Consider the following 14,704-nt stretch of genomic DNA (forward strand, 5'->3'; position numbering starts at 1 on the left):
AATAAAGAATCTGTGACTATTTAGGACTTGATTTTATTATAGTTATTAGATATTTTACTTAATTGATATAAAATTCTTATGAACATTGATTTTATTAGTTCTATGGCTGCCATTAGTCACTTCAAATAAAATTTACTTTTAAATTTAATCTTTGTGCGGAAGAACTTATTGGCCATTTACTTTGAAAAATAAGATACAATTTTGTTGAGATAATGTTAAAAAATTTTATGAGTGTCGAATTCACAAAAAATAAATTTTTAATTAACCAACAAAATAGTATTGCAGTAGTGGTAAGAATGGTCAAATCTATAGAGAGTTGGAAACTAATTTTTTTTCTTGACCTACGAGTAAAAAACTAACAAGGGGGGAGGGGTTTGTAGAATTCAATACACAAAATATAAAATAAATAATGAGCATAATAATATTAAACAAACTCTTGGATGCAAATTAAAAATTAAAACAATTATAAGAAGAATTCCTAGTCGATGAAATAGTTAGCTTTAGTAACGTAATTGATCATAGATGCAAATGTTCGTTTTACCCAAAATATGGTAAATCAGTTATAGTTTTCAAAAATATTTCGACAACCAATCCTTCCTTATTCATAAACAAACCAAGAAACTGTGACACCCTTACTCTCCACCAAAAGGATTACAATCGTCAAACACTAAATATGCAACGAAAATAAAATTAACAAAATATCCATCATCTATCCCTTGACCACATTGTAACATTGTTTATAATACACGAGCTTCATATGATAGAGTCAAAATAAAATAGATACCCGTTTAGTTACAAAATATAATTTTTATCGTGGGTGCTCATACAACTTCTTCTTGATCCGGTTCAGGGGTGAGATCCTCCTGATCCACAACCGGATCCTCTTGATCTGGAAAGATGATAATTTAATGGGGTGAGCAATTTCATCATGCTCAGTAAGTATAAGAGATAGGCTACACACTAGACATGCGACATACAGTCAAACAATCAATCAAAGATGTAAAACTTTCTTTTTCTTTTTATGTAAAAACTATGAAATGTAAAGGTACTTCATTTCCTGTCTCATTTCTAATTGTTCCCTCTAACTTCCTTCTATCTCTCAAAACCCCCCTAAGTTCAGATATTATCTTACCAAATTATCTTAGACTCATTTTTCCTAAAAATTCCTCTAAATCCATTTCATTCCACCGTTTTTCCTCAAGTCATCTTTTATCCCTCAAAATCACTAGTAGAATTTCTCACAAGTTTCCTGTCAAATCGAGACATCCATAACCCCTCAGCGGGTACTCTCAATTCTCGATTTGCCCCAACACAATCACCATATTAAAGTTATTAAAGTTGTAGAGCTTTATTTGATATTGAACGGATGTATCCATTATCCAGTTGGTACTATTATGGGATCAAGATCCCACTATCACAAGGTGATGCACACATAAACAACACATACACATTAGTCACAATTACTCCGTTGCCAAGAGACCCAGAACAGAACACACATCCTAACCACCTCTAAAAGAGTTTTCATCCACCCAAGGATAAGGCTTACCACACTGCTAAATTTCAACCATATCAATCTTAAACGAGTTATCTCTAAATTTTCACTTCTTTCAATCTTCGTATTGTTTTCTTTTCTTCCTATTCTAGTTAAATTTGATTTTTTTTTTTTTATTTTGCATTTGGAGTTTCACTTATCACTCTTCCCTTCCCTTTTCTGACTGATGCCCTCTTAATTTTACTTTAGAAATTTTATTTAATTATTTGTGTTTATTTTTGTTTGTTAATATTTGTTTACTTTATGTAATTTTTATAATTTATTAATATATTTATATCTTCAAGTTCGTTCTTCTAGTGAAGCTCCCATTGAGATATGTAAAGCAAATTAAAGTCATTCAGCTGCAGTAATAATTTTAATTTTATCCATAGAGTTTGTTATTTATCATAAAGAAAACCGTCCAAAATAACACATCTATAATAAAATTAATCGAAAAAGATTTTGGTATAGATGACACAAGTAAAGCCTCACCGAGTGGCAACGAGTGCAACATGGTCTTGGGTCTCATAAGATTTTGCTGGTATAGATCTTCTCCAAAGGTTTCTCCTTTAAACCTTATTACCTGAGATTTAGACTGTAGAAAATATTAACGTCGAACATCTAAATTTTATATTTATGCCTAAAGATTAAGAAGGATGGAAAGAAACTTAATTTTTTTCTTTCTTCGAATGAATAGAGGTTATGTTCATTCATTTGAGTTTAATCTATAATAAATAACTTCAGAGGTTATGCAGGCTTTAGAAAACCAACTTTTCATTATACTTCTTTGTTGCACCAGTTAAGAAGACTAAGTTTAATTAAAAAATAATTGAATTGTGAAGGGTGAATAAATGAAAATGATTGATTATTTTATATAGGCCATGGAAAATATAGATTTTATTATACTATAACTTATAAAATTTTTGAACTTAAATAAAGAAGCTATAGTTATTTGGAAAGTTGTTTCATTTTTTGAAATTTTTAACTTAAATGAATAATCTATCGCATTTGAAATGCGATTTTATTATATTTATGTGATATCTTACTTAATATATATAAAATAATTAAAAATATTGATTTAGTTAATTTTATGGTCGTCAATTGTATTAAAATTAATATTTAAATTTCAATCCTTGCGCTAAAAAACTTATTTTTTATTTATTTTTTTAAAAAGCTAAAGAAAGCAATTTTATTGAGATGATAAAAGTTTTCCACCACACATAAGGTAAAAAGCCACGTAACACAAAAATGTCAACTGTACTTTACAATAATGTGATTAGTTATTTTAATGTAATACTTCTACTTTAAATCATATATTTAACCTTAAAAACTTGATCTAATTATTAACGAAATTTTAAAATACCTTTTAACATCCTACTCAAAGTATAGTGTAATATAAAATCATAAGTCAATAATGATAATAATGTAAAATGCATAGAGAAGGTAACCAACTTTTCATGATACTTATTCTTTGTATCAATCAAGGAAATTAACTAATTATTAAAGAACAATTACAATGTGAGAAGAGAATAAATGTGTAAGGTTGATTATTTTGTGCAAGTTGTGAAAAATATAAGTCTTATTTTAAAGTATAACTTATGAAATCTTTGAACTCAAATAAAGAATCATAAACTATTTAAAGTAAATAAAGAATTGTGGTTATTTAAAGTGTTATTTCTTAAATATAGAATCCATGACTCTTTAGGACTTGATATTATTATACTTATTAGATATTTTACTTAATTTATATAAAATTCTTATGAACATAGATTTTATTAGTTTAATGGCTGCCATTATAGTACAAATGAGTCATTTCAAATAAAATTTACTTTTGAATTTAATCTTTGTGCGGAATAACTTATTAGCCTTTTACTTCGAAAAGTAGAAAACAATTTTGTTGAGATAAGTTAAAAATTTATACAGTTTTACAACTTTTTTTTCTATTTTTAGAAGATGAGTTTTATGGGAATTCAGAATTCTAGATGAGGATGATGAGTGCTATTGGAACAATGAAGCTCAAAGGACTAAGGAAGAAAAATGAGATAAATGGAAATAGCTTTGAATATTTTCTACTAACTATTTTTTAATTTCGTAACTTTTATCTTTACAAGACGAATTTAATGATAATAGTTAATCTTGTCTGCCCTCTTCATATTTCTTTACCATACTGTACATAAATATGCATGCATATTTATTATCTTATTAAAATTAGATAATTAAGTGTTAAGTTTTTCATAATATAAATAAATTTCTCAATCATAGAAGAATGACACGATAAAGTTTTGTTAAAAAATTATAGAAATAAAACATAGAGGATCACAATCACTTAATAATTTTTTATTTCAAATTAGTGATTTAAAAATTAAAAATATGTAACAAAAATTAACTAATTTTTTAAATTTAAAGGTACAAGTGTTTCACATTTTTATGTACACATATGGTATAAGAAAAATGTGTGGTAAAGTTGAATTTTTGTCATAATACTATTATATAAGAGAACATTAAAATCCTTACAAAATATCAAGATTATGATTCGGTAGAAATTTGTGATATGCAACTGGATTGTTTTTCTCTTCAAATACATTTGTTATTTTCTAAGAAATAATAGTTTATTAAACAATGGGATATTTTTTGTAGTACTCAAAAGTCTTGGCTTCATAAAAATATGATCATTAATTCTTTTTTTTTTATTGTTAAGTATGATGCTTGATCAATATGTTAAATTTTTTCTTTCATCCTTAAATACCTTTTGTTTCATTTTATTAATTGCTTTATTTTTTTCTAATTAATGTGATACATTTGTTTGTTTCTTTTGAAAAATTTAGTATACTTTACAAAAATAGGTTAAAATTTAATATCGAAAACATGATCTAATTATTAATGAAAATTCTAAAATATCTTTTAACATCCCACATAGTGTAATATAAAAAATATATAACGATAATAATAACATTTTAAATTTTCAACTAAAGGTTTATATGGTCACAACATTTAGCACATTGTGAACGTTTTAAATGATTGTATACTTGTACAAACTTTACTTTGTAATGTTAACTTATTACAAATCTATGTGATACATTTTTAAGTTTTTTTTAGTTAGTTTTAACTTATTACTAACCTCGTACAAAATTTTAAAAGATAATTATACACAAAATAATTATTCCACCACATGGTCTATTAGAGCTTAAAATAAAAAATTCATCATCCTTAGAAGCTTTTCTATTGAAGTAATCAATTTGTTCTCTCTTCTTTTTAGCTCACAGTCAATTTTTTTTTCCTTATATTATATTGTCTCTTCATTTTCACCTCAATTTTTAGCCTTAAAACTAATTTTTAGCGCCATTTGTTTACTAACATTATGTATAAATGGATGTATACATACATATAAAAGATGGAATTTTTAATTTATATTAAGTAGCTGGGATTAGCGGCATAAAGATGCAATCAGAATTTAATGTGCACTATTCCAAAATGTTAAGTCATATGATAAATAAACTACTATTAAGATACTAATTACTTTTGTAACTTTGTGACATACTTTACTTGTTTGAGTATCTGTCATTTATCACACAACTTTTATGGGTAAAAAGAATACGTACAAGATCTTATATTTGTATAGAAGTAAAAAATATTCAAATTTTCATTTGTCCCATGACTTTTACGGGCATAAGGAATACCTATAAAATCTCTTATTTATATAGAAGTACAAAATCAAATACTACAAGCTTGCTGTAAACCTAAACAACATATCAAGGCTCATTGGTGGAAAACAACAGTTCCATCGAGGCGAGTTCATTACCTACACAAGGTATAAAAAGGACCAACCCTTCCACCTCTGCAATAGTAGGGATTAAGGGCTCTACCATGATGCTTTGGCAAATAAAAGGTGGAGGTGCCTCTATTGGCCTTTTGAGAGGTAAATATTTATCATTTTTGGTTGTATGTGTTTATATTCATGTGTAAATCCACTATATTTTATGATATGTAATGTGTATATATGTGTTTATAAAAGCTAAACTATGATACTGATGATGAAAGGGCAAGTCACAAAATTTGTAGATGGTGTACAAGAGATCCAAGAAGCATAATGCAGCTCTTGTGTCTGCTTTGGTTGCTATAAGTATCACTTTAGGGACTTTCAGTCCCACACCTGCATTAATTATATGCAGAATGCATAGCTCTAATCTCTCCTACTCATCACTATGGCTTAATGATTATACAGATTGGAAATTTTATCTTTCATACTTTATGTTGACTATAAGTAAAGTCCAGACTGCATGATCATGTTTTTATTAGTAGCCCCAGCTTGATCACCACCTTCAATTAGAATCTAGATGCACGTCCCATCTTCCACCATATAGTACACAAATTCTTACAGTGACGACGGCAGCATCTGCAGAGGCTCTAGGCATGGTGGTGGTGGATGACAAGGCTCTCTAACTAGTTGTCATTTGTTCAGTTTCTATGGTGGCCATGCATTGGATGCTCTTATCAAAAGTGCTTGTTGCTGTATGATGGGTGATGATTAGACTTGAAAATTTGTGATTGGAATTTGGGTTTTGGAGAAGAGAAAGAAACCCTTTGGAATTAATGAGAGAATAACTAAAGGATAATAGAGGATATATACATATAAATATATGTGTGTATATATGTATATTTTTTATTTATCTCAAAAATTCTCTGACAATTATTTAAGTAGGCATATTTATATTTGTAAAATTTATACATTTTAAAACAAGCATGAGGTATCCTTAAATTTATTTTTTGATTTATTATAATCCAATTATTTTAAAAAAAATTTACTAAAATTTCTAAATAAAATAAAGAATCATATTTAGTAGAAACTAGTGATATGCTATTGGCTTTCTTTTAAACACATACAGATATTATTTCCTAAAAAAATAATTTATTAAAGAATTGGATATTTTCCTAATACTCAAAATTCTTTGATTTTAGAAAAAAGAGATCATTAAATTTTTTTTAGAGATAATTATTTAATCGATTGGTAGTAAGCCACCACCAAAGAATGACATATGGTTAAAGATTGTCTCAGCCTAAAAAATTAGTTATGCTATATAAGTGATAAAACAAGAAGAAGAAATTTTTTCAAAATTCTATTGAAGTGACTATAAAGTCTTAACTATCATTAAAAAACTATCTCTGTATATAATATCTTATCACTCTTTAAAAAAATTCTTTCTTTTGATGGGATAAAAAATATTAAAATAATATATCTCATTAGTAATTCAATCTAATACGTGTAAACTAAACATGTTAGATTCCTTTATCACAGTTCGTTAAAGAAATAGTAGATGGATAATTATGTATATAATTTAAATCAACAGATGATCAATATTGTTGGAAGGAGAATAAATAGATATTTGATCTTGTTTCGATGCTTTCAAGGAATAGAAAAGCTTGAAATAATAATATAAAACATTACCATAAATTTTAAAAATATTTTCTTAGAAGTTACAAGAACCAAATTCCCAAGTTAATTTTTTTCTCAAGAAAAAACTTCACCATCTCTATTTCATGCTCATTAAACTTGAACCGTGATATCTTGTATGGATCAGAAACAAACATATCAAGTTTGTTCTTCTAGTGAAGCTCTTAGTGAGATGTGTGAAGGAAATTGAAGTCATTTAGCTGTAGTAATAATTTTAATTATATCCATATAGTTAGTTAGTTATTTATCATAAAGAAAATTATCCAGGAAAAACACATCTGCAATGAAAAATGGTGTTGGTATGGATGGCACAAGGGAAGCCTCACCGAGTGGAAACAAGTGCAACATGGTCTTGGGCCCCATAAGATTTTGCTGGTACAGATCTTCTCCAAAGCTTTCTCCTTTAAACCTTATGACCTGATATTTAAACTGCAGAAAATATTAACATCAAATATTTAGATTTTATTTTTGTACCTGAAGATTAAGAAGAATGGGAAACTCTTTTTTTTCTTTATTCGAATGAATGGAGGTTAAGTGTCTACCCTTGAATTTAATCTATAATAAATAACTTGAGAGATTATGCAGGCTTTGAAAAACTAACTTTTTGCTATATTTCTTTGTAGGGCCAGTCAAGAAGACTAAGTTTAATTGAAGAACAATTGAATTGTGATGGGAGGATAAATAACATACAGTTGAGTATTTTATATAGGTCATAGAAAAAGTAGATTTTATTATACTATAACTTAGAGAATCTTTGAACTTAAGTGAAGAATCTATGGCTATTTGGAATGTGGTTTCATTTTTTGAAACCTTTAATTTAAATGAAGAATCCATAGTTATTTGAGACGCGATTTTATTATATTTATGTGATATGTAACTTAATATATATAAAATAATTAAAAATATTGATTTGATTAATTTTATGGTGGCCAGCTGTATTAAAATTAAATTTTCAATTTTAATCCATGCGTTAAAGAACTTATTCGTCATTTAGTTTTTTAAAAGTTAAAAAAGCCAATTTTATTAAGATAATGATAGAAGTTTTATAACCACGAATAAGGTAAAAAGCCACATTACCCAAAAACATCGATTGTACTTTACAATAATGTGATTAGTTATTTTAATACAATATCTCTACTTTAAATTGTGTATTTATATACTAGTATAAAAAGATTCGTTAGTAATTAACCTTAGAAACATGGTTTAATTGTTAATTAAAATTTTGACATATCCTTTAAGATCCTACTCAAAGTATAGTGTAATATATTATAAGTCGATAATGATAACAGTGTAAAATACATAGAGAAAGTAACCAACTTTTCACGATACTTTTTTGCATCAATCAAGAGGAGAAACTAATTATTTAAGAACAATTAAAATGTGAGAAGGGAATAAATGTGTAGAGTTGATTATTTTGTGTAGGCTGGAAAAAACATAAGTTTGTTTTATATTATAACTTATCAAATCTTTGAACTCAAATAAAGAATCATAAACTATTTAAAGTACTTAAACAATTATGGTTATTTAAAATGTGATTTCTTATATAAACATATATATGTGTGGCGGTCTGGTGGCTGTGCGTGTGGAGGCATGCAGAATTCTAGTGGTTGCACACAGTTAGTCCTAAGAGGCCGATTCGGGTAGGTGAGTTGAGAAATAAAAAAACCCCCGATGGTTTACCGTTTTAGATTTAGGATTAATTAATCATATTTAATTTTAATAAATTATTTATCCGATTTAAAATTAGGAATAAGTCTAGACACGGGTGTTTGAAATTAGAGAATAACCAAGTCATTACTAACCTGATATAGATATCACTATAACAGGTTGATCTTGTACATCATAGATAATTTCACAAACGAGATTTAGATAGAAATCAGGTAAGTGTGTAAGCGCTTACAAATGTAGTTTAATCTTTTTAAAATATTAACACTGTGACATTTAATAACTGGTAATTAAGCACATGATTCCTACGAAATTTTACTACTGATTGTTGTGTTCTTATTTATGTTTACTACTGAAATTGCTGATGAATTATTTTGCTATGTTTTGGTAAATGAATTCGCATATATACCGGTTGCTATGTAATTAGGAGTATATTAAGGATATGTAGAAGAGTTTAGGGTGATGAATAGTTATAGTATGCATGTTATAGGTATAGAATATATTAAATAATAAAAATTAAGAAATTTATTAGTGAGTTGAAATAAATAAATAGACATTAAAATATTTGGGAAACCCATTTAACCGATATCACCAAGGGATGGGTGTGTGTGTAACCTTTTGGCATGTGATTGTGGTGAACCCTACTCGTGGATATGGCTTTAGTTAGATATGGCGAAGCGATAAGAACTGTGAACTGTATACTGTGTACTGCAAACTGTGAAATGTGAACTGAATTGTGACATATTCATGAGTTAGAGGGGATCCGTCCTACTCTCGTTGATATTGGTCGAAATGCGTCGCGTGGTGAAACTATTTTAATATGATATAAACTGATATGAATGAATAAGAAGTCATGTGTAATATTTATGATACTGAAACACTGAATTAGTATCTACTGAACTGTTTACTGTCTAAATTGTGATACTGAATACTGAATTATGTTATTTATTGAACTATTTATACCTTCAATTATGATATTAAAATAATGAATTTTGAATGTTTATTCAATAAACTGATTTATAAGATTTGGTTAATGAATTAGGGTGTACATACCACTTATTTTTTGCAATACCTTTACTCTAAATCACGTATTTATATACTAATATATGAAGATTGGTTAGTAATTAATCTTAAAAACTTGATCCAATTGTTAATGAAAATTTTAAAATACCTTTTAACATCCTACTCAAAGTATAGTGTAATATAAAATCATAAATCGATAGCGATAATAATGTAAAATACATAGAGAAGGTAATCAACTTTTTAAGATACTTCTTCTTTGTATTAATCAAGAGGATTAACTAATTATTAAAGAACAATTACAATGTGAGAAGAGAATAAATGTGTAAAGTTGATTATTTTGTGCAAGTTGTGAAAAACTTAAGTCTTATTTTATACTATAATTTGTGAAATTTTTGAACTCAAATAAAGAATCATAAACTCTTTAAAGTAAATAAAGAATTGTGACTATTTAAAATCTTATTTCTTAAATAAAGAATCCATGGCTCTTTAGGACTTGATATTATTATACTTATTAGATATTCTACTTAATTTATATAAAATTCTTATGAACATAGATTTTATTAGTTTTATGGCTGCCATTATAGTACAAATGAGTCACTTCAAATAAAAGTTACTTTTCAATTTAATCTTTTTGGTGGAAGAACTTATTAGCCTTTTACTTTGAAAAGTAGGAAAAAATTTTGTTTAGATAATGTTAAAAATTTATATAGTTTTACAACGTTTTTTTTCTGTTTTTAGAAGATGAGTTTTATGGGAATTCAGAATTCTAGATGAAGATGGTGAGTGTTATTGGAATAATGAAGCTCAAAATGAAAAGGGAAGGAAGAAAAATGAGAAAAATGAAAATAGCTTTGAATATTTTCTGCTAACTATTTTTTAATTTCGTAATTTTTATCTTTATAAGACCAATTTAATAATAATTGTTAACCATGTCTGCCCTCTACATATTTCTTTACCATACTGTACATAAATATGTATGTATAGTTATTACCTTATTAAAATTAGATAATTATGTGTTAAGTGCTTCAAAATATAAATAAATTTGTCGATCATAAAAGTATGACACCATAAATATTTATTAAAAAATTATAAAAACAAAACTTAGAGGATCACAATCACTTAATAATTTTTTATTTCAAATCAGTGATTTAAAAATAAAAAATACGTAACAAAAATTAGTTAATTTTTTAAATTTAAAGGTACAAGTGTTTCACATTTTTATGTACACATATGGTGTAAGAAAAGTATGTAGTAAAGTTGAATTTTTGTCATAATACTATTATATAAGAGAATTTTATCAAAATCCTTACAAAATATTAAGATTCTACTTCGGTAAAAAATTTGTGATATGCAACCTGATTTTTTTTTGTCTTCAAATACATTTGTTAGTTTATGAGAAATAACAGTTTATTAAACAATTGGATATTTTTTCTAATACTCAAAGTCTTGACTTCATGAAAAATGTTATCATTAATTTTTTTTTGTTAAGTATGAATGCTTGATCAACATGCTAAATTTTTTGTTTCATCCCTAAATTCCCTTTATTTCTTTTCATTGATTGTGTGACTTTTTTTATTAATGTAATACATTTATTTGTTTCTTTAGAAAAATTTACTATACTTTACAAAAATAGGTTAAAATTTAATATCAGAAACATGATCTAATTGTTAATGAAAATTCTAAAATATCTTTTAACATCCCATATAGTGTAATATAAAAAATATAAGAAGATAGTGATAACATTTTAAATTGTAAATTAAAGGTTTATATGGTCGCAACATTTAGCACCTTTTGAACCTTTAAATAATTGTATACTCGTACATACTTTACTTTGTAATATTAACTTATTACTGATCTATGTGATATATTTGTAAGTTTCTTTAAGTTAACTTTAACTTATCGCTAACCTTGTACGAAATTTTAAAAGATAATTATACATAAAAAAATTATTCCACCACATGGCCTATTAGAGCTTAAAAATGAAAAATTCGTCCTCCTTAGAAGCTTTTCTATTCAAGTAATCAATTTGTTATGTCTTCTTCGTAGCTCACAGTCAACTTTTTTTTCCTCATACTATATTGTCTCTTCCTTTTCACCTCAATTTTTAGCCTTAAAACTAATTTTTAGTCTCATCTTTTTCCTCACATTATGTATAAATGGATGTATACATGCATATAAAAGAGAGTTTTATTAATTAATATTAAATAGGTGGGATTGGTGGCATAGAGATGCAATCAGCAATTTAATGTGCACTATTCCAAAATGTTAAATCTTGTGATAAAATAAACTGCTATTAAGATACTGATTACTTGTGTAACTTTTGACATAATTTACTTGTTTGAGTATCTGTCATTTGTCACACGATTTTTATGGGTAAAATGAATACGTACAAGATCCTATTTGTATAGAAGTAAAAAATATTAAAATTTTCATTTGTCCCACGACTTTTATGGGCAGAAGGAATACCTATAAGATCTTTTATTTGTATAGAAGTAAAAAATCAAATGCTACAAGCTTGTTGTAAACCTAAACAACATATCAAAGCTCATTGGTAGAAAGCAATAGTTCCATCGGGGTGAGTTAATTACTTGTAGAAGGTATAAAAAGGACTGACTCTTCTGCCTTCGCACTACTAGAGATTACAGGTTCTACCATGATGTTTTGGCTAATAAAAGGTGGAGGTGCCCTGATTGGCCTTTTGAGAGGCAAATCTTAATCGTTATTTTGGTTGTATATGTATATATTCATTTGCAAATCAATTATGTTTTATACTAAGTAATGCGTATATATGTGTTTCTAAAAGATAAACTGTCATGCTGATGAAGAAAAGGCAAGTCACGAAATTTACAGAGGGTGTACAAGAGATCCAAAATGCATAACGCACCTCTTGTGTCTGCTTTGGTTGCTACAAGTTTCGCTTTAGGGATTGTCAGTCCTACACCTGCATCAATTATATGCAGAATGCATAGCCCTAATCTCCCCTAATTATCACTATGACTTAATGATTATGCAGATTGGACATTTCATCTTTCATACTTTATGTTGACTATACATAAAATCTAGACTGCATGATCTTATTTTTTATTAACGGTCTGAGCTTGATCACCACTTTCAATTAGAATCTAGATACATGTGCCATCTTCCACCGCATAGTACACAAATTCCTATAGTGCTGGCGGCAGCATCTTCAGAGGCTATAGGCATGGTGGTGGTGGACGACAAGGCTCTCTAACTAGTTGTCATTTGTTAAGGTTTTTTGGTGGCCATGCATTGAATGCTCTTATCAAAAGTGCTTTTTGTTGTTGTTGTTATATTTAAAACAAACGTGAGGTATCCTTAAATTTATTTTTTAATATATTATAATCCTATTATTTAAGAGAATTTTACTAAAATTTCTAAATGAAATAAAGAATAATATTCAGTATAAACTAGTGATATGTTATTGGTTTTCTTTTAAACATATGCAGATATTATTTTCTAAAAAATAATGGTTTATTAAAGAATTAGATATTTTCTTAATACTTCAAAATTCTTAGGTTCTAGAAAAATGAGATCATTAAATTTTTTTGGAGAGAACATTTTTAAATAGATTGGTAGTGAGCCACCACCAAAGAATGGCACATGGTTATCTTATATAAATGGTAATACAAGTAAAAGAAAGTTTCTCAAAATTCTATTGAAGTGACAATAAAGTCTTAACTATCACTAAAAATTATATCTGTCTATATTATCTTATCACTCTTTTTTAAAAAATATTTCTTTTGATGGGATCAATAATATTAAAGTAATATATCTCATTAGCAATTCAAACTAATACGTGTAAACTACGCCTGTTGGATTCATTTATCATAGTTTGTTAAAAAAATAGTTAACGGGTAATTATGTATATAATTTCAATCAACAGGTGATCAGTATTCTTGGAAGGCTCATAAATAGATATTCAAGCTTGTTTCAATGCTCTCGAGGAATAGAAAAGCTTGCAATAACAATAAACAACATTACGATAAATTATATACATAATTTTCACAATACTCTTTTGCATCAATCAGGAGGACTAAGTTCTTATTGAAGAACAACTGCAATGTAATCATTAATTCTTTTTTTTTATTAAGTATGAATGCTTGATCAACATGCTAATTTTTTTATTTTATCCCTAAATTTTCTTTGTTTCTTTTCATTAATCGCGTGGTTTTTTTTAATTCAAGTGATACATTTTTTTGTTTCTTTTGAAAAATTTACTATACTTTACAATAATGTGATTAATTATTTTAATGCAATATTTTAGTTTAAATCATATGTGTATATACCAACATAAAAAAATAGGTTTAAATTTAATATCAGAAGTATGATTTAATTGTTAATGAAAATTCTAAAATACCTTTTAACATTCAACATAGTGTAATATAAAAAATATAAGTCGATAATGGTAACATTTTAAATTGTAAACTAAAGGTTTATATGGTCACAACATTTAGCACTTTGTGAGCCTTTTAAATGATTGTATACTCATACAAACTTTACTTTGTAATATTAACTTAACTTATTATTGATCTTTTAAGTTTAATTAATTTGATATATTTGTAAGCTTTTTAAGTTAGCTTTAACTTATTATTGACCTGATATGAAAATTTAAAAGATAATTATATATAAAAAATTATTCCACCACATGGTCTATTAGAGTTTAAATATGAAAAATTCATCCTCTTTGAAACCTTTTCTATTCAAGTAATCAATTTCTTCTCTCTTCCTCTTATCTCATAGTTAACTTTTTTTTTTCCTCACATTATGTTGTCCCTTCATTTCAACTCAATTTTTGACCTTAAAACTAATTTTTGGCCTCAATTTTTTCCTCACATTATGTATAAATTGTTGTATATGTACATATAAAATATGGAATTATCAATTAGTATTGAGTAGGTGGGATTGGTGGCAGAGAGATGCAATCCGTAATTCAATGTGTATTATTCCAAAAGATTAAGTCTTGTGATAAAATAAACTGCTATTAAGATATTGAATACTTATATAACTTTGTCACA

Source organism: Carica papaya, chromosome 3, assembly GCF_054855325.1.
Source record: "Carica papaya isolate Zhongbai chromosome 3, ASM5485532v1, whole genome shotgun sequence".
NCBI lineage: Eukaryota > Viridiplantae > Streptophyta > Magnoliopsida > Brassicales > Caricaceae > Carica > Carica papaya.